At 41.3% G+C, this 19,590-nt stretch overlaps 1 protein-coding gene across 4 annotated transcripts in view; it reads left to right on the top strand.

Moving 5' to 3' along the window:
• Nucleotides 1–19,590, top strand: part of LOC119654770 (uncharacterized protein DDB_G0280205) — a 110,590-nt gene that overhangs the window by 43,653 nt on the left and 47,347 nt on the right. Inside the window, exon 1 of one of the 4 annotated variants that reach the window (XM_038060339.1) lies at nucleotides 376–461. The exons of the other annotated variants lie outside the window; for them this stretch is intronic. The gene's annotated coding sequence lies outside the window, so the exon portion shown is untranslated. Of the gene's footprint in view, nucleotides 1–375; nucleotides 462–19,590 lie in introns of those variants that run through there. 4 annotated transcript variants of the gene reach the window in all.

Genomic DNA, 19,590 nt, shown 5'->3' with positions numbered 1-19,590 from the left:
TTCTCATAACCTAAGAAATTATTATTGTGGACTTTTATGACTTCTTGTTATGGGAAGCAGGTGAAACGCGAGCATTTACATACATCCCAGAACAATATATTTTCTCATCAACTGGATAAATACATACCCATATGTTCAAACTTCCACGTATATTCAGGTGGAATTTCAGATACATTTTACACGATAACCTAGATAACGACAAAAAGCCCGTAATTATTATTATTGTTCGTAGCCGTGCGAAATGTGGATTTTTTATCTGTGTGTAATTAGATGTCGTGTACCGATCCAATAGTTTTCCACATTTTCCTACGTAATAGTTGTTAGCAGTTTAATTGGGTTTCGTGGTGTGTGCCTGTGTTATGGCTATCGTTTTTTCAGTTCATTATCGGATTGATGGGTTTGAAAGAGTGATCGGAAGTGATTTGTGTTGATCCTCCTATTTCCACTTTTATTGTTGAATTGTGAGCATTTTTAAAAGAAATTTGAGTGAATGTGCTTTGCCCGTGCTTGGAAGTGTTTTGTTGATAGATTGAGAGATTAGCGACAGGAATATTATACTTTCGTTTTATGCGGTTTAAATGATACAATCTCAAATTTATGAGCACTTTTTTTTATGGTTTTAGATATTTTGTATATTTTACAAAAAAAAAACTACTTGGAAAAATACTATCCGACTATATTCGAGATTAAAAAACAAGCGCTCTCTAATTTTTATGGTTTTCTTCAAAACAAAACCTTATTAAAATCGGTTTACTGTCTGTCTGTTAAACCCATAGAGGTATTCACGGTATCCGCGATGTCCCATCAGAGACTGTGTGAGATCATAGTTAATTTCACTATATGTTCTCTGCGTCTACACCTTAATGCTGGGAATTAATCTGTGGGGCCATCCATTCGCCCGTTCTCACCGTTGTAGCCACCTTCTTAACGATTCTTCTCTTTTGGCGTTTTTCACGTGCTGATCAGAGGAAGAATCATCATCAATATCAACGGCGCAACAACCGATATCCAGTCTAGGCCTGCCTTAATAAGGAACACCAGACATCCCGGCTGTGTGCCGAGGTTCACCAATTGGATATACCTAAAAGCTGTCTGGCGTCCTACGCCATCGCTCCATCTCAGGCAGGGTCTGACTCGTCTTCTTTTTCTACGACAGATATTGCCCTTGTAGACTTTCCGGGCTGGATCATCCTCACCCATATGGATAAGGTCCATCGTAACTTATTGAGCCGGATTTTATCCACAACCGGTCATGGTATCGCTCATAGATTTCCTCGTTATGTAGGCTACGGAATCGTCCATCCTCATGTAGGGGGCCAAAAATTCTTCAGAAGATTCTTCTCTCGAACGCGGCCAAGAGTTCGCAATTCTTCTTGCTAAGAACCCAAGTCTCCGAGGAATACATGAGGACTGGCAAGATCATTGTCTTGTAAAGTAAGAGCTTTGACCCTATGGTGAGACGTTTTGACCGGAACAGTCTTTGTAAGCTGAAATAGGCTCTGTTGGCAGCCAATAACCGTGCGCGGATTTCATCACCGTAGCTGTTATCGGTTGTGATTTTCGACCCTAGATAGGAGAAATTGTCAACAGTCTCAAAGTTGTATTCTCCTATCCTTATTCTTCCTATCTGACCAGTACGGTTTGATGTTGTTGGTTGATTCGTCTTCGGTGCTGACGTTGCCACCATATATTTTGTTTTGCCTTCATTGATGTGCAGTCCAAGATCACGCACTGATTGCCGCCTGCTCGATCTGGATGAAGGCAGTTTGTACATCTCGGGTGGTTCTTCCCATGATGTCGATATCGTCAGCATAGGCCAGTAGTTGGGTGAACTTAAAGAGGATCGTACCTCTTGCATTTACCTCAGCATCACGGATCACTTTCTCGAGGGCCAGGTTAAAGAGGACGCATGATAGGGCATCCCCTTGTCGTAGACCGTTGTTGATGTCGAATGGTCTTGAGAGTGATTCTGCTGCTTTTATTTAGCCTCGCACATTGGTCAGGATCAGCCTAGCCAGTCTTATCAATTTCATCGGGATATCGAATTCTCTCATGGTCGTATACAGTTTTACCCTGGCTATGCTATCATAGGCGGCTTTAAAGTCGATGAACAGATGGTGCAGCTGGTGTCCATATTCCAATAGTTTTTCCATCGCTTGCCGTACAGAGAAAATCTGATCTGTTATTGATTTGCCTTGAGTGAAGCCTCTTTGGTATAGGCCAATAATATTCTGGGCGTATGGGGCTATCCGGCCTAGCAAGATAGTGGAGAATATCTTATAGATGGTACTGAGCAACGTGATACCTCTATAATTGCTGCACTGTGTGATATCTCCCTTTTTATGTATGAGACAGATTATGCCTCGTTGCCAATCGTCAGGCATTGATTCGCTGTCCCATACCTTGAGCACAAGTTGGTGAACCACTTGGTGTAACTGGTCGCCTCCATATTTACCTAATTCGGCTGTAATTCCATTGGCTCCTGATGACTTATGGTTTTTAAGCCGATGAATTGCACTGATTGTTTCTCCTATACTTGTTGGTGGCAGTATTAGTCCGTCGTCTTCATTTGGCGGGACCGCCAACTCGCCAATGTTCTGGTTGTTCAGTAGTTCATCAAAGTAATCAACCCATCGCTCCAATATGCCCATTCTGTCGGAAATCAGATTTCCCTCTTTGTCTCGGCAGGATGAGAATCGAGGTGTATAAGGCTTCATCCTGCTGACTTGTTGGTAAAACTTACGCGTCTGGTGCGGCTGCTCCCTGTAGTTTTCTAGTTCACAGAATTGCTGGTTCTCCCAGGCTTCCTTTTCCACCTGTGAAGTCGCTTCTCCGCTGGACGGAGTTCGTGATAAGTCTCTGCGCGTGCCTACGTTCTTTGAGAATGCAACATTACTCGGTATGGGGCATTCTTCCGTTCCGTAGCTAGCTAACTAGAGGAAGAATCAGATTCATTATAGATGCACGTCATCTCGTCGGCCAAAATGAAGATTGGCATCATTCCGGCTATCGCGTAAGCCGCTTCTTTTGAGTTCGTTCTAAAACCAAAGCACACTCTTAAGGCGCACAGTATAGAGCTCACCAATCTAACTATAAGTAGCCTACGCGTTCGTCGCGAGACCCCAACATTTGGCATCATCCTTACCAGGGCCGTGCTAAAATTAGACGTCTTGGTGCAAACATGTTGTAAGTGCTATTTGAAATTCAGTCTTGTATTTATCATAACTCCAAGGTATTTGATTGCTGGTTTAGAAGTGATGATATGCTTCCTCATTTCGATACGAGCAGTGGTTTTGTTACGCTGTTTCGTGATAAGCACCACCTTTGTTTTATCCTCCGCCAGAACAAGACCAGCAGCTTTCAGTCATTTCTTTATAGCAATGATTGTTGCTTGAATGAATACAATTCCACATCCACGAGATGTTTTACAACAATAATCACCGCTATATCACTGGCGGAGTCCGCTAGCTTCGCTAGCAAATGGGATGTTGAGGATATCATTATACATGGTATTTCTGTGGAACACCCGTGGAGACAATGGTTTCTCTGAGTCTGCGGTTAAGTAACTGGCTGCACCAATCACCGGCTTTTTATAAGATTGGAACTGACCGAGTTAAATGCATTTCGCGTCAAGGGTAAGCACTGCGCAATATCTGCTGGTGCCAATATTGGCATAGCATTTCCAGCTAAGTCAGTGACCCATTTGATGGCGACAAGAACATTAGCCTTTGCCTTTTTCATGTCTCGGGAAAGATCGCATCCACCAAGCATGGTTCAAACAACTCTACAAATAAGTTTTGCCACGACTTAACAGCCAACTTAAGGGTTTTCCCAGTATACTATAAATCTTCGGTACTTCTTTCGTCGTTACTGATGGATTGCAGCCATATCTAAATGTGTCTGCAGACTGTACTCGTTCGTCCTTTCCTAAGGAAACAAGTCCTAAACAGTAGGAGACCGGGCTGCCTGACTTTTGAATCTCCCTATTACAACCCTGTAGGTGCTTCCCCATGGGTCTATATCCGCCTTTGCGAAGGTTTGTTTGAAGTAGTCGCTCTTGTAATGCGAATAGCTAGCTTCAGGTTTCTTCGAGCTTCCTTGTAAACAGGCTGCTTCATCTCCTGATCAATCCTGTTCTCTGGGCCGCTCGTCTGACCCGATGACACGCCGAACAAAGATCAGATAATTCGCTATTTCACCAGCACTTGGGCCTTCTACTAGGGAAAGTATAACGCCTCAACATCGATAAGTTGCATGCCGTCCCGATGCACTCCGAGGGTGTGCCTGGTATAGTATCCTGGCTCCAATATGCATCTATGAATGTTTGCTCGTTAATTATTTTTGCAGACCAACCCGACGTTCTCCTCATTCTTGGACAAACAGGTCTCCAAACGTTTGGCTTCCTTTTCAGGTCGGTATTCGGTATTCGGTATTCGGGCCCTACTTTTTATCGCATAACATGCATTTTGGATTCTTGGTACATTCCTGGGCAATGTCAACCATTTTACCACAGCGTCTGCATCGATTAGACCGATCAACCGCACTTGTGCATGCTCTCGCCAGGTGTCCGTACAAGAGGCACTTGAAACATCTGTTCAAAGAGATTTACTCTCTAAGGTGACAGATTATCCACCCAATATGGACCTTTACAACATCTAGCATCTTGAGTGCTGCTTCTGCTCGTAGCTGAATAGTTGCCGTCTATGTGCCTCCATACGCCTTTCCGAGGCTTACAATGGATTGCTTTTGCAAGTCATTGAGCTTGAACTGCTCCGCTAAGGCAGTGTAGATTTCCGCCCTGACTTCATCTAGGTCTTTGCTCTATATAGTGATCTAATAGTTTTGAGCATGCACGGCAGCACGTTCCTCAACTGAATTTTTCAATTGGCTGTAGAAGCCTTCAGCTTTGCTCTCTTCGGACAATTTCAGTTCCAGCATAAGATCGCCCTTTTGGTTTCTCCGAATCCTGCTTAGAGGAAATCCTCTCAAGTCTTTGAGGTCAGGGTTAGCTTTTACTCTTCTTAGTATGCCTGCTTAAGATATACTACACCTGCTTCAGATAATGATCACCTCAGGAAGGATCCCCATTCTCTTCTACATTTTAGGCCTAACCTTAGTCCAACCCTCGCGCATCTTTTGATCGAACATCGGCTTCCTTGTTGGCACTAGTGTTTTAGGCATTATCTTCCCGCCTACTGTGGCTTTAGAAGCCTCTTTTTTCTCTGTCCATCCACGAGTATACGGTTGGGTGTCATCTGCGTTGACTGTGTTACCGTTGAAGTAGTAATTTTAGAGCTCTCCTTCGATTCTTTCGCATCTTTCCCCGATTTGTTATGTAGAACCCTGTCGGATCTCATCATATGCTTAATTGCTTGGTTGTGTTTATCTTTGATAAATTCTGACAATTCAACAATTTGCTCCAAGTAAAATGAAGGATGACTCTTCCAGGTCGAACTTCTGGTCCACAGCCTTTATTCTTCTTTCCGTACATTTTCAGATATTAACAGCGTTCTTTTGGCCCAAATCCTTTTCCGCTTTGGATATTGTAGGAGATTGAGCATCCAGATCATGCTTTAGACCGAGCAAAATGCCGCAACTGATCACGACGAACCGACCCCGCTTGTGAACAGGACAAAGGCTGAAGAAAAAGAAGTTCTAGAGAGTGAAGTGCTCGGTTTAAACACTTCATTGTCTAAGCTGTTTGTAGCATTAGATGGTACGGAGCTGTTCACCTCGGTGCAGTCAAGGGATATTGATGACTGGAAGCCTCCTTGTCCACTCCCAAAAGCCGCCAGCACTAAGCTGGTTTTACACACCTTCTCTTCCTCTATATCGGTTTATTATTCTGGGTGACTTTCCCATAACCATTTTTGTTCACGGGTTTTGCTTCCACCCACCGGATCTACACATAAACATGTCCATAAACGCACACCTTCGAGCGCGTGCAAGCATCCGCGGAGCGTTTCCTTATCCTCGCGAAGGGACGCGTCTGATGGGATATCTGGCAATACCTCACAGGTTGTCTGTCTGTCTATTACACGCATTTTTTTTCAGAAAAAATTGTTAGCACTGATGAAATATCGGTATTTGCAAGAATAAATATCCACACCAACGAAAAAGAAACAACAAGTTTTTATTACTTCAATTAATTAATCGTTGGAAACACCGCATAATTTCACTCCAATATTTAATATTCAAGAATAATTTTATTGGAATTCGCCATAAGCAGATTCCATATAAATAAAACTATTTTGAATTCTGAACCTTCCAAGCTGTAAGCTTAATTATTTGCCCTTAGCTTTTCTTCTTGTATTAAAAATGATCTACTGTCCGAGGCAATTGAATCCGCCTATCCTCTTCTTTAATGTATGTGGCGGGGAGGGGGAATTCGGTGCTTGTCTATGTGTTGCAGTTGTAGTTAGTCCCTCGTGTAGATTATGCAGTCTAGCGTTGTACAGTATATGTTGCTCTGAGGGACATTCTTTGTAGAATATTCCATTCAAATATGTCCATTGCATTTTGTAATCTGTCTAAGAATGTAAACTCTCTCATCCCCATATAGTAACACAGAACTTAAAATTGGTTAGTAAGAGTATATGTGGGACTTGTTCTTCCTGTGAACTTTTCCTTTTTTTGGGAGAACTGCTTAGTATATTTTATTTACTACATTTCCGCACAGTTTGATGGTATTCGTTCCTTGCTCTGCCAACATTTACTAAATGTCTAAATGTCCCACACTTTCCAAGTAGTCATCTTTCAGAGGCGGTTTTTGCCTGAAGTTTAAATTGATAAAGATCTGAATTTTTTGATTCGGTGACTTTCAACTCAACTTCCTTTCTTGCCAAATCTGGGTCGAAAAATGTTTCCTGCATATGGAATAAATTATGTAATAATTTTTGCGAAGTCTGAGTATGTCAAAAAAGAACGAAAAGGCTGACTGACGGTTTCGTGCAGGGAAGAGGCAACTCATCAGACGCTGCCTCCCCTCTGAGTATGTCGTTATTTGAGAGAACTTAGGTAGAAGTGCAATTTTGGCATCGATTAGTATTTTACAGATGATCTATCCTGAAGACAATGCAATTTTCAAGGTCCAGTACCGACTTTCTTCTGAAATTCATATTGTGATTTTTGTTAGTCGGACAAGTTTTGAGCTCTGTTTCACTTGCTGCTGAGTGTGGATTTTTTTCTCCCGAAGTGTTGATCGAGTCATTATAAATATATATGTCATCTGCGGGCACCACCACCTTTTAGTATCCAATAAGGACAGCTTGCTAATGACGTACTCGAGGACCAAGTTGACAAGGATAGAACCGAGACCACCTTCTGATTTAAGCCCCGACTGCAAGGAAACTTGTTGAAATAGGGTAAACCATCAGCACTTTCTTTGCTAGAGATTTCATGTGTTTCATTGCACCGGCTTCGGTAGCATTGTGGAACTCAGTCCTCTCCCTTCTGCCTCTAGAGTGGATCTTCATATAATTGTTTCTACTTAGCTGGGGTTAAGAGAATCGCTGAAGTGCTATGTACGCCTGTTTTTAATGTCGTCGCAATTGCCAGTAATGACTGAGTTTTAATCTTTAAATGCAGCTATTTGCAGTTTATGGCCATGTAAAACAGTTGCAACTTGTCGCCACATGAATTCTGTTGGTCGCATACAGAAGTCACCAACACTAACTGATGTCGCTAGATAGATACCGGCCAATAGCCAACAAATTATTATACCGTATAGACCAAGTACGCTAAAGAAAATTAATGCACAGCGTGATCGTCTTGCTAATCCAATTTAATTTAGTTTTGGATGATCTTTAAAAGAAACTTTTTAAATATTACAAATTATTTTATATATGATGTGCTGTTTACGCTGCCGCGGTTGGAAACAGAAGAGACCGGCTTATCTCCATGCGGTCCTTACTGTCCCAACCAACGGCATTTTTCCACCGCTAATTCTCCACTCCCCTGGTGCGTTCTGAAAATGAGCGAGTGGAGAGTTCCGCGCCATATACCCGTCCGCATCCGCAACATTCGAAGTAAATTTCGAATGCTGCAGATCCTGCCGCGCCACATCACTCCGCCCCCAGACGAAACCTAGGGGGTTTCGGTGACGGATCCCGGAACTTCGTTCGCCGTTAATCCACAAAGCGGACACGACGCTGCTTCGGGGCGCACACGGGTTTCAGCCTGGACAGGGAGACTGCCTTTTTGTGCTGGAAGAAATGTTCTCCCCGCTCGAGAACGCGGTCTTTGTAAGGAGGCTGCAGCGGCTTCCGGACGGCATCCGTCCTGACCAGGACGTGCGTACACGTGTCCAGTTCCTTGGGCGCACAGACAGGTGCGGACGAGTGTTGGGTGGGACGAGTGGCCTTGATGCGTCGGAGATTGTCTCTCAGCAGACGCACCAACCCCGATTCTGTGAGACCCGATCTCTTGTCGAAGATCGGATCACTTGGAAGTCTCGGGTTCTCCCCGTATACCAGCTCCGCGGGGCTGGCAGCAAATTCCTCTCGGCGGGTTGTACATAGGCCGAGTAGGACAAGAGGCAAGACTTGAGTCCAGGACGGATCGTCGCGTGCCATAATGGCGGCTTTCAGCGTCCGGTGCCAACGTTCCAGCATCCCATTGGATTGCGGGTGGTATGTCGTAGTCCGCTGGCGTTTAAAATCCAGGAGTTTGCCTAACTCCTAACTGTTGTAAATTTTTCATAGCAGTATATGCATATCATATATTATTGATATCTTCATCAAGTTTTAAAATCTGATTATTATTTTATCGGCTCGTGTTGGGTTTTAATTTAATTACATTACAATGAATTTTGTGTTCCCGATCCTCCTTTAGTTTAGACCTTTCAATAGCTGAAGTGGATATTTGGCTTTGATAAGGTAGTGACTAGAGTTACAATTTTGTTCGTGGAGAGTTTCAACATCTTTTCGTGATTTCAACGCTGTTGATTTGACTTGATTGATTTTCTCCTACTGTTTTTGCGGTTTTGGCCAGGGCGGGAACAACTCATCAACATCGAGAGTTCCTCCCCAATTGACCTGGTCCCCCATCAAGTGGATGGTAGACCCAGGACTCGTCATCTGCTAAAGGAAAATTTAGATAAGCCTAACGGGTTTTTGGCATGAATATTTTTCCTATTCATGTTGTGTTTACGAATTGTGTATAAGGGGCAAACAACACCCGGTAACTACTTCGATTACGCTGCTCCCAGGGCAGAGGTGAGCTAGTATCTGATGAGTTGCCTATAGGCTTTTTGTTTGACCAGTGCCCTTTTAAATGTGATAACTGGAGCATAGTCATTGAAAATGAAATTAGAAACAAGTCGGGAAACCGGAAGCTAGACGCTTCTGGTATGAAAGGTTTTGTGTATTTCTTATATAAAAATATTTGGGTGGACATTTGTCCGATTAGAGCCTAGCACATAATATATGTATATATTATATGAGAATACCCACTTTCGTGTGATACTGACATTCAAATCTTGGATTTGCACAGAAGTGGTAAATTTAGCCTATTATAACTTTGTTAGTAATAGTGCAATTTCCACCAAACTTGGTAAGATTGTGCTCTATCTTATAGCGTATATGGCTGCAATTGGTGATTCTAGGATGAACTTAAGGGGGTTTAACAGTCAATTACTAAAAATTATAGTAATATACTATTACTATACTACTATTATTAACTTTATTTGAACAGATATCGGTATGAAGGGTATTTCGGAGCCTAGGCACCATATAGTGGCATCCTCCTGATTTTTTCTGATTTTTCTTTTCTTTTCTTTTTATTAAGGTTTTGTGTAAAACAAAACCTTATTAAAATCGATTCAATGTCTGTCTGTCTGTCTGTCTGTCTGTCTGTCTTCTCTGTCACACGCATTTTTCTCCAAAACGGCTAAACCGATCCAAACTAAATTTGGTGGACAGATGGGAACTATGAAATCCCACGCATACAGTGAGTGGCATAAATTTAGGTGGAGTTTAAAGGGGGGATCCCCATACATGCAAAGGGGGGATTCAAAAATTTTTTTCACCAGATATAGCTGTGTAGGGTATCAAATGAAAGGTCTCGATTTGTACTTTCCGAGACTGACATTAGTTTTGGCATAAATTGCAAAGTGCGTGAGTAAGGAGTCAAAATGTACGCATTTGAAGTGAGACAGGACTCATTTTCGGAAACTACTCAACCCAAAAATCCGAAAAAAATCAGGGTGGTGCGCCTAGATGAAATCTAGGCCTCAAAATATGTCCCATTCCGATACCTGCTCAAATAAACTTACTAATAGTATATTACTACTTTTTAGAAATTTACTGAAAAACCCCCCTTAAATTCATCCTAGGACTTCCGGAATCTGTACCAATATAGAAGACAATATTTCGTGCATGTGCGCTAAATTTCATAGAAATCAGGCAATTAGCGCCAAAGTTATAGCAGTTCAAACTTAGCAATTTCGCGCGAGTTTACTGCTTCCAAAGCCATGCAAATGGGATGCTGACGTCATAATTACCCGGAATAATTGACATTCGCGTGGAATATTAAAGTCACATTTATGAAGAATCTATTTATCTGCAGCCCTTTTTAAGGTTTTGTGTAAAACACTTATGTGAAATCTAATCTTCGAGAGATGTCCCATTCCGGTATCTGCTCAAAAAATTTACTAATAGTATATTATCAACTTTTAGAAATAGGCTAAAAAACTCCCCTTAAGTTCATCCTAAGTGTACTAAATTTTGCACCGACATAGAGGACAGCCTCGTGCATACACATGCCAGGTTTCATGAAAATCTAACTATTAGTGGGAAAGTTATAGCAGTTCAAACTTATCAATTTCGTGCTAATTAACAGCATTCTAAGCCATACAAATAAGATGCTGACGTGATAATTAACGAGAATAATTGAAATTCGAGTGAAATATTAAAATTCCATTCAAGAAGAATCTAATTCTCCTTAGCCCTTTTTTATATTTGATGTTGGTTAAATTGTTGGCATTTGCTAATAATATTAAACTCAGAGTGTGAAGCGTATGAGGTTGACTATTTCAATACAGGGCTTTCCATCAAATGATTTATTTAAATTACTTTCTAAAAGATAGATGCCAATAGAATTTTTAACTATGTGACACGGAACTGTCAGGCTCACCGCTCCTCACATCTTCTTCTTTTTCTTCAGTCTTCAGTTCACAAGGGGGGTCGGCTCGTCGTGATCGGTTTCGTCATTTTATTTTATCAAATGCCTGATCAGGATGTAATCGCGAGACCTTCAAATCCTCATCCAGTGTATCATGCGACCATTGTTTTGGCCGGCTTTTTGGTTGCTTACCATTGACTTCGATGTTCTCACCAATACTGGTTGTTGAATTCTCGTTAGCGTGAATTACGTGACCACACCATCGAAAACGCCTCTCTCGCAGTTTTTCCACGATCGGTGCAAACCCATATCGATCGCGGATATTCTCATTTCAGACGTGGTCAAAACGTATCACGCCACCAGTGCAATGCAACATCTTCGTCCCCATTACCGCAAGACGCCGTTCATTGTCCTTTATTGTCAACACTCAAACTATAGAGAGCGACAGACGGACGACATTGCAGTAAATTTTAGATTTGGGACGTGCGCTGATACGTCGATCACAAAGAACACCAGTTGCGGAATGTCACTTCATCCAGGTGGCGTTAATGCTTGAAACATTTCATTACGCAGTTCTCCATTGGCTGATAGCATTGACTCGAGATATTTAAATCGCTTAATTCTTTCAATGGCAGTAATCTGCCCCTTCCGATATTTAAATCGCTGAGTTCTGGCAATGGTGGTAACCTGCCCAGAACTGAGCGATTTAAATATCCCGGGTCAACGCTATAAGCCAATGGAGAACTACGTTATGCTCCTCACATATGGAAACACAAAACCTTTTATACCTGAAGCGTGAAGCTTCCGGTTTCCCGACTTGTTTAGTTTCTGAGAATGGATCCGTGAAAGAAATGATCACTTTCGGCTTTTGAAAATGTTGCTCTGTCGCCTAATTTCGTCGTTATAGAATTTTGAACTTGACTCAGACAGAAGCAAGTGCCAAAATATGTATGCCAATTATCGCCATATTTACTGGCCAGATTGTGGAATTTAAGTCAATTTTACTCAAAATGGGTATTACCCAGTTGATGAAAACAATGGAAACGTAACGTTATAGTGATCATAGTTTTCTCAGTTAACTCACATTGCATCAGTTTTACAAGTTCCCGCCCCGTCTTCATTTATGTAGTTCACTGGAAAAGAGAATTTCACGCATAATTTTGTCATAAGTTTGTTTTTGAATGTGGCAATAACTCTGACAAATCGGAAAATCAAGGCAGTTACGAGATTAGTGTATTTATTGCGATATTCCTTTCAGTTTCGCCCTGAGCATTGGAGTATTGCAGTTTTCAAAATGTATTGAAAACTTGAAGCGAATTCGTGATTTATGATTTGCAATAAAATTTAATTCAATTTGTATTGAATTTTTAAAATATAGTTCCAGCACTACACTACCGCATCATGAAGCGCTGAAAATCAATCAAAAACACGATTTTTCATATGCAAATATACGAATATGCATGCTTTGTTGGAGCCAAACCAATTTATTCAGATTGAACACTTTCTGTTCCAAAAACAACAGAAATAAATCATGAATGCATTTGTGAACCAAAAATCTATAAATGATTGCTGTTTGTCCGGCAGATAGTATAGTTGCTTTGCATATACATACATATTAGCATCTGCTTCTTTAAATTAATCCTTTTTTCGTGATCAAGTATTAAGATTTAAAGTTGATGTGTTTCCGAAGTTTACAATCTATCTATTTACTCAAAATGGCTATCGTAAAAGGTTGTTCAACAACCTAATAAATAATTTGAAGGTGACGATCCGATTTTTCTGCATTTTTAAATTGGTTAAAAAAGATATGCAAAACTGTTTTTTATGTGCAAAAAAAAAGGAAATATTTACATACGTCCCAGATTGATAATTAACTCAAGGTCACACTAAGAAGAATCTTCACAAATTAGAAAACCGTGTTTTATCCGGAAAAATTAGAAACTTTAATTAATTAATTGAATAGTACACACATCCATATGAGGGTAGATTGTGCCAAATAGTCTATTCCGTTGTTATTTTGAAAGCTGATATTCTGATGATAGGTAAGATCTTTGCAGAAGGCTGATTAGGTAAACCTTGAGAAGTTCCCAGTTTGAACAGAAACTGCAGATCGTCAGAAATGCTTGATTGCATGCGAACTAATCATGAACTAGAAACTTCATGGAAATTCGCTGGTTTGGTTAGTTTATTAGGTTTCTAGTGAGTGGTTTACTTTATTGTACAGCCATATTAACATAATTTGTTATTGTCTATAATTACTTTTTCTGTAAGCTCCTTTATTTATAAATAAATACTAAAGACAATTTAGATGTATTTCAAAGTGCTGTTTTAAAATATTTTGCGTGTGGAGAAGGTTAAAATAATATTTCTCATAAAATAGAAAGAAAGTTTCGTCCAGGACAGAGGTAACTCATTAGATGCTCTCTCAACTCTGCCCTGGGAGCAGTGTGACCGAAAATGGCAGCAGATGGAAATCGCTCCTTTTTAAGGTTTTGTGTAAAACAGAACCTTATTAAAATCGGTTTACTGTCTGTCTGCCTTTTTTTTTGTTTTCTTTTTTATGAATGGAGGTGGAAATCTTACAAAGACACTGCCGCGCTAGATTGCAGCAGCGTGTGGAATTCTCACCCATTAAAACCACCCTCACTTTCTCCTTCTTCCTTCCCCGCGGAACCTCCGCAAAGCATTACTTGGCGGGGTGGACTGCCTTCCGTTCTTCGCGTCCTCCTTGCGCGCTCCAAGTTCCTCCTGTATTCTTTTGATTACCGAGTTCACCGTACACCAGTTTCCCTCCGACTTCAATATTTCCCCGACGATGTTCTGCGAGCTTAGTTTTCAGGGAATCTTCCAGACTCCTCCTCTCTGAGAAAAATCGTGCACAGTGGAACATAACATGCTCCAGGTCCTCAGGTGTGAAATCACATTCAGGACAAAAAAGAAGAATCACCCAGCCTGAATTGACGCAGATACATCCTGTAACCACCATGTCCTGACAGGAATTGCATCAGATGGTAGTTAATCTCGCCGTGCCGTTGCTGGATTCACTCCTCAATACGGGGAATCAAAGTGTGGGTCCAGCAAACCCTCTGCGGATCATCGCACCGTTGCTGCCACTTCTCCAGCGACTCTCGCCTTGCCGCATTTCGCTATTCTGCATTCTGTTCAGGAGGATTCATTTTCCTTTTCTCATACAGACAGCGTGTCTCACTTGTCAGAATGTCTATCGGGATCATTCTCGGAATAACGCACACTCCGTCGCCTGATATTGTTCTGAAGGCGCTGCACACCCTTAGCGCCACTAAGCGGCAAGGCATATTTACCCTCCTCCGATTACCCACACACGCTAGTGCTTCCTCCCAAACTGGTGCCGCGTATAATAGTGTGAAGCGAACCATTTCGACTACAAGTAATCTGCGACCGTATCTTGGGGCTCCAATGTTAGGCATCATCCGCGCTAATGATACGCTGGTATTTGCCGCTTTCTCACAGGCATAGTCCAGGTATCCCTTGAAATTGATTTTGGGGTCAACCATCACCCCTAGGTATTTGATAACCGGTTTCGAAGTGATGATGTGACCACCAACATGAATATTAACCGTATCCCTTTTCCTACCGTTGGTAATTAAGACCACCTCCGTCTTTTGTTCCGCAAGGTCAAGCTGATCCATCTCCAGCCACGCTTTTATGGCGCTAATGGTTTTGTTAGCATACACTTCATCGTCTTCAGGTTGTTCCGCGACGACAACCACAACTAGATCATCTGCGAAACTAATTATCTTGACCTCCTTCGGCACGGGAAAGACAAGGACCCATTGTACATAACGTTCCACAGCAGAGAACCCAACACTGAACCCTGTGGCACTCCTGCGGTGATAGTCTACTGGTTGGATCACTCATCCGTGTCGTACCAAAGGGCCCTCTCCGAAAGGTAACTGTCGAAGAGCTTAGTCAAATAACTAGGAACACCTGTTTTAACCAGTGAGCTTTTTATCCACTCCCAACTAGCGGAATTGAACGCATTTTTTATATCTAACGTCACCACGGCACATCAATTTTAGATGACGCGCCTCTGTCAACGTCTACGGCGTCGATCGTTGAGTGGACTTCGAAATCCAATTTGGCTCTCTCGAGCATGTCTTCTACCGTGTCGATGAGACAAGTTGCTCGATATGATGATGGGTGTCCTGGGTGGTTATTCGGCTTCGGGAACAAAACTAGTTTTTGCCTCTTCCACCGGTCAGTGAAAACTCCTTTTGCCATGCATGTTTCAAAAACGCTGATAAACCAATAGGGCTTGGTCTTAATAGCGAGTTTAACAGCTTTATTGGGAACAGCATCCAGACGCTTGTTTTGTTTGCGCTCCTTTTTATCCGGGGGGAAGAGCGCCATCACGATATCGAGCAGAATATGCTGGGAGGCCAGTTGTGGTGTTCGCCCTCTCATCTTCTTCATAATTATCCTGTACGCTGTTCCTCAGGGGCTTTGGTCTGCCCCTGCTCAAAAACTGTATAACAAAAACTCACTGAGGAAGAAGACAACTGGTCCTCGAAATACCGGTATATGAGGAATAAAAAACTCACTATTCGGCATTAAAAAATAAAATTTGTCTTTTTTTTGTTCATTATAAAATAAGCCCAAAAACGACACACACAACCGAAGTAAGAAGATACTGTTTAATTTTTTTTTCTATCAATATGTTAATTTAAGGGAGTAAGAAATAAACTGGTGGTTCAAAACGATGTTACCTGCAACTACCCTTCCCTGAATTTAAGGATCATTATGGTTTCTGGAATCTTTAAATCCGGGGGATAGTCAAACGAAACTTTCATACGTCAGTCATGTATATAATGGCCGTCATTTGTAGTCTTTCATGTTTCACATTAGCCTATCCGCTCTCCAATGCCTTTCGCGAATTTTAGTCTTTTAACTCTCTTTTGTTCTTGAATATGTATAATAGTTCACAAAAACTTTACTTTTTTAAGTGTTAATAATATTCTGAAGGGACGTCGCACTGTGTCTTATAGTAATTATATATATTTTACTGGATACAGTATATCTATTGACTAGAGTATGTCGCTTAAGCCTAAAATATACAAAAACTTTATAATGTTCCCTACTTCCTACTGGTATCTCGGAGAATACTGTCTCAACCTACTTTGCACAAGTGCCGAATACTGTCCCAGAACATGTGTGAACTATTCATTGCCACTTCCGCCTTCCGATAACATTGCGTACGGATGTCAGCCTTGTGCGCTGACCAAGCTATTCGTTTGTAATAACAGCAGGCCGGCGTAGACCGATATCACCCAGAGAGGTGTTCACGGAGCCTTGGAGGTTTCGAGTGACAATGGTGGTCACTTTCCATGTGCTACTTCCATATGGTTACATAAATTTTAGACAAGTCAGCGAAAGCAGATAAAGCGCGGTGGGCGACATCCAGTTCGATGAGAAAGTATATAGATGTCATCAGCATAGCCGGGGTGTTTGAGGAAAGATGTCAAAGTTCATTAAACTCCTCCACGTTCTTTGGACATGTTAGCATGAAAAACATCACCGATAATAAGAAGATGAAATATTAGTGACTTAACGACCTCAAAATTCCTCTCAGATTTTTCCTCGGTGTAGCAAGTGACATTTTGCGTTATCATATGCCGCTCTGATAAAAGCTATTTATTTCTGCGGAATGCCCCTCTTACGTAGAGAACTCCAGATGCACTTCCAATTGACGCTATAGAAAGCTTTCTTGAAGTCGATGAAGAGCAGAGGTGTTAACGTGGTTAATGTTGGATGATCCGGAAAAACACCAGCCTGTTCTCTGCCGACTAAATTTTCGAGGTATTCCTTGATGCGTTCCAGGATTATTTTAACACCTAATTGTCACACTCAAAACAGGTGCCCTTATTTGGAATTATAACGATCGGCCCCATCTTCCGCTCTCCGGGCAAGGTTTGTGACTCCCAGCATTTCCATATGAGTGGAAGTAACAGACCTGCGAAAACTTCAGGGGTAACGATAAATGACTCGGTGGCGAAACCGCCAAGCTAAGCGGCTTTATTCTGTTTGAGTGTATTGATGGCGAAATGATTTATCTTCTACCATGAGGAATATTTCGTATTCGCGTGTTACGGTGACTAGTAATTTCATCCACATGAAGTGGAACTCTAGGAGGTCCACAGCTAAGAACCATGGTGTGTTCTTTCCAACTCTCCGGTTACTGGTCATCGTGGATGAGAAATCCACCGTTTGCGTCGTTCGCAGAACGATCGAAATATTTACGGCCTTATGCAAGTTCTTTTATAATGCAGTATGCGCTTCTGAAATCATTGCGTTTTGCGGCATCTTCCGTTTCCCTGACCTCTTTTGTCACGATGTAAACTACGCTGATCTTCACTGGATTGCGCGTGGTATCGAAGTTCGAGCGCGTCACAGCCCCATCCCTTGCAGCGGTCAATAGAGCCTTCAACCCTTTCCGTTCACCAATCCGCTTCCACAATTCCGCCGTCAGTCAGATCTTATAGCAGCATCCGCCATATTCTCAGGCGGGTTACTCAGTGTCTGTCGTTCGATCAGCAAAATAGTTCTCCTACTGTCTAGTGACAGCTGGATAATACAGACGGTCGATGTTGAACTCGCAATGTGATCAACCTAATTGTTCCTACGATGTTCTTATGGTAGTCTCTGTGTGCGAACAATGTGGCTCCAATGCCGAGGCGGTGGAAGCTGCACAAAGCCACAAATCTCCCACCATTATCGTTACGGTCGTCAAGACTATGCTTCCCCATAACATGTTCGAGCAAGGGGCCCTCAGGGCCTATCTTGGCATTCAGATCACCGATAATGATCTCAATCAACTTAAGGAACCCTCTTCTGAACTGTGTGTAATTGCTCATAGAAAGAATCTTTCTCGACTATATCAGAAGTCTGTTTTGGTGGTTAGCACTGTAAAATTGTGATTCTCCTTAACTTGGATCGAAATCTTACAGTTAGAATTCGGTCTGGAATTCTGGCAAATAGAGCGCGCCTTGGGGTAGCTGTTAGGAATAACTCTACACCGAATTTGCGGCTGCTACCACCTTCCAGAGCCCAAAAGCACATTGCTATTAGTGTGGCAAAAAGGAGAGGAGTACTCTTCAGAGTCCTGACATCTTACTCCGGTTAGGCTCAGAATGTCCAGCTAACATCATCACTCTATGCTTTCCTCATCTTTCGGGGGGCACGACTTTCACTTTAAAAATCATAAATAAAATTAGGTAAATTTTTTTTTGTATATTTTAATATACTATTAAAATTATACAAAAATTGCAAAGCGACCGTGTGCTACTTTCTTGTTCAAGAGTAGTGACATTTCGAACATCTCACTGTACTACTACCTTAAGTGAAAGTCGGCTTCGTTTGAAAATATATTGTTTTCACAAAAGTCAGCACCCAGTTTAGTGACCCAATCAGGAAGTCAATGACGTTGATAATGATATGTAACACCTTATAAGGCAGTACAACCAAATCGTTCTGCAAAATTCGCTGTAATTTGGATTGGTTCGATTCTTGAGAATGTCTGGATATGTAATTCTGTGACCTCTGTAACGCTTTCTCCTACTGCAGAAATATTTCTGGTTGAACCTCCTGCACAAGCACATGTTGTCATCTTTTTACTGGATCACTGAATTCTAATTTGCGCATTAAATTCAGAATTGGCTGCGACTAAAAGCCAAAATCTTGTTTCACAGGTCCACATTTTTATAATAGATTTTAACTATTTTAACACGATATGCAAACAATTGAAGACATTTTAACAAATATTAAATCTTCTCATTTTCACGTGTCAAAAAAAAAGAATGACAAGGCCCTCAAGATAATCTATTCAAATTGCAATGAAAAATAAGTTACTTTTTGGTGGATCTTGCTGTTTTTGTTGATCATTATATGGAGGGAATATCTGCTTGTTTTAGCTAGTTGTCTTTTTGAGCCTGGTGAAAACCTGGTTTTCCATTACCACATAACTACATATTTTTCCCCTGGTAGTGATGCTTTTGAATTCATTGGAACTAATTTCACTTTTTGCATGAATAGATGCTTTCAGATGAATATAATCTTAATATAAATAAGAACTGAAGAAAATAGATTGGTGCGACTAGTTTGAATAATAGTATTTACTAGCCACGATTCGGCAATAAACCAATCAATCTGACGAACACTTTATTCATTTTATAAACTCGACTAATAATTCCGTTAGCTAAAGTCAGTTTTGCTCAACATACTAATGGATAGATGCAAAATGTCAAAAATTTTCTCAAATCCTTTCAATCACAGAAGATCACCTTTTATTTTTGAAATCCATGATTCACTAATAACGACAGACTAATTTTCTACCGGACAACAAAGAAAGATCGTTATTTAACAAACCTATAAATGCTTGACCTGAATAAAATTCTAAATGTTAAACAAAATTACCATATTACCTACAACAGCTCG

Source organism: Hermetia illucens, chromosome 1 (assembly GCF_905115235.1).
Source record: "Hermetia illucens chromosome 1, iHerIll2.2.curated.20191125, whole genome shotgun sequence".
Lineage (NCBI taxonomy): Eukaryota > Metazoa > Arthropoda > Insecta > Diptera > Stratiomyidae > Hermetia > Hermetia illucens.
This window is presented reverse-complemented; position numbering and strand designations above follow the sequence as displayed.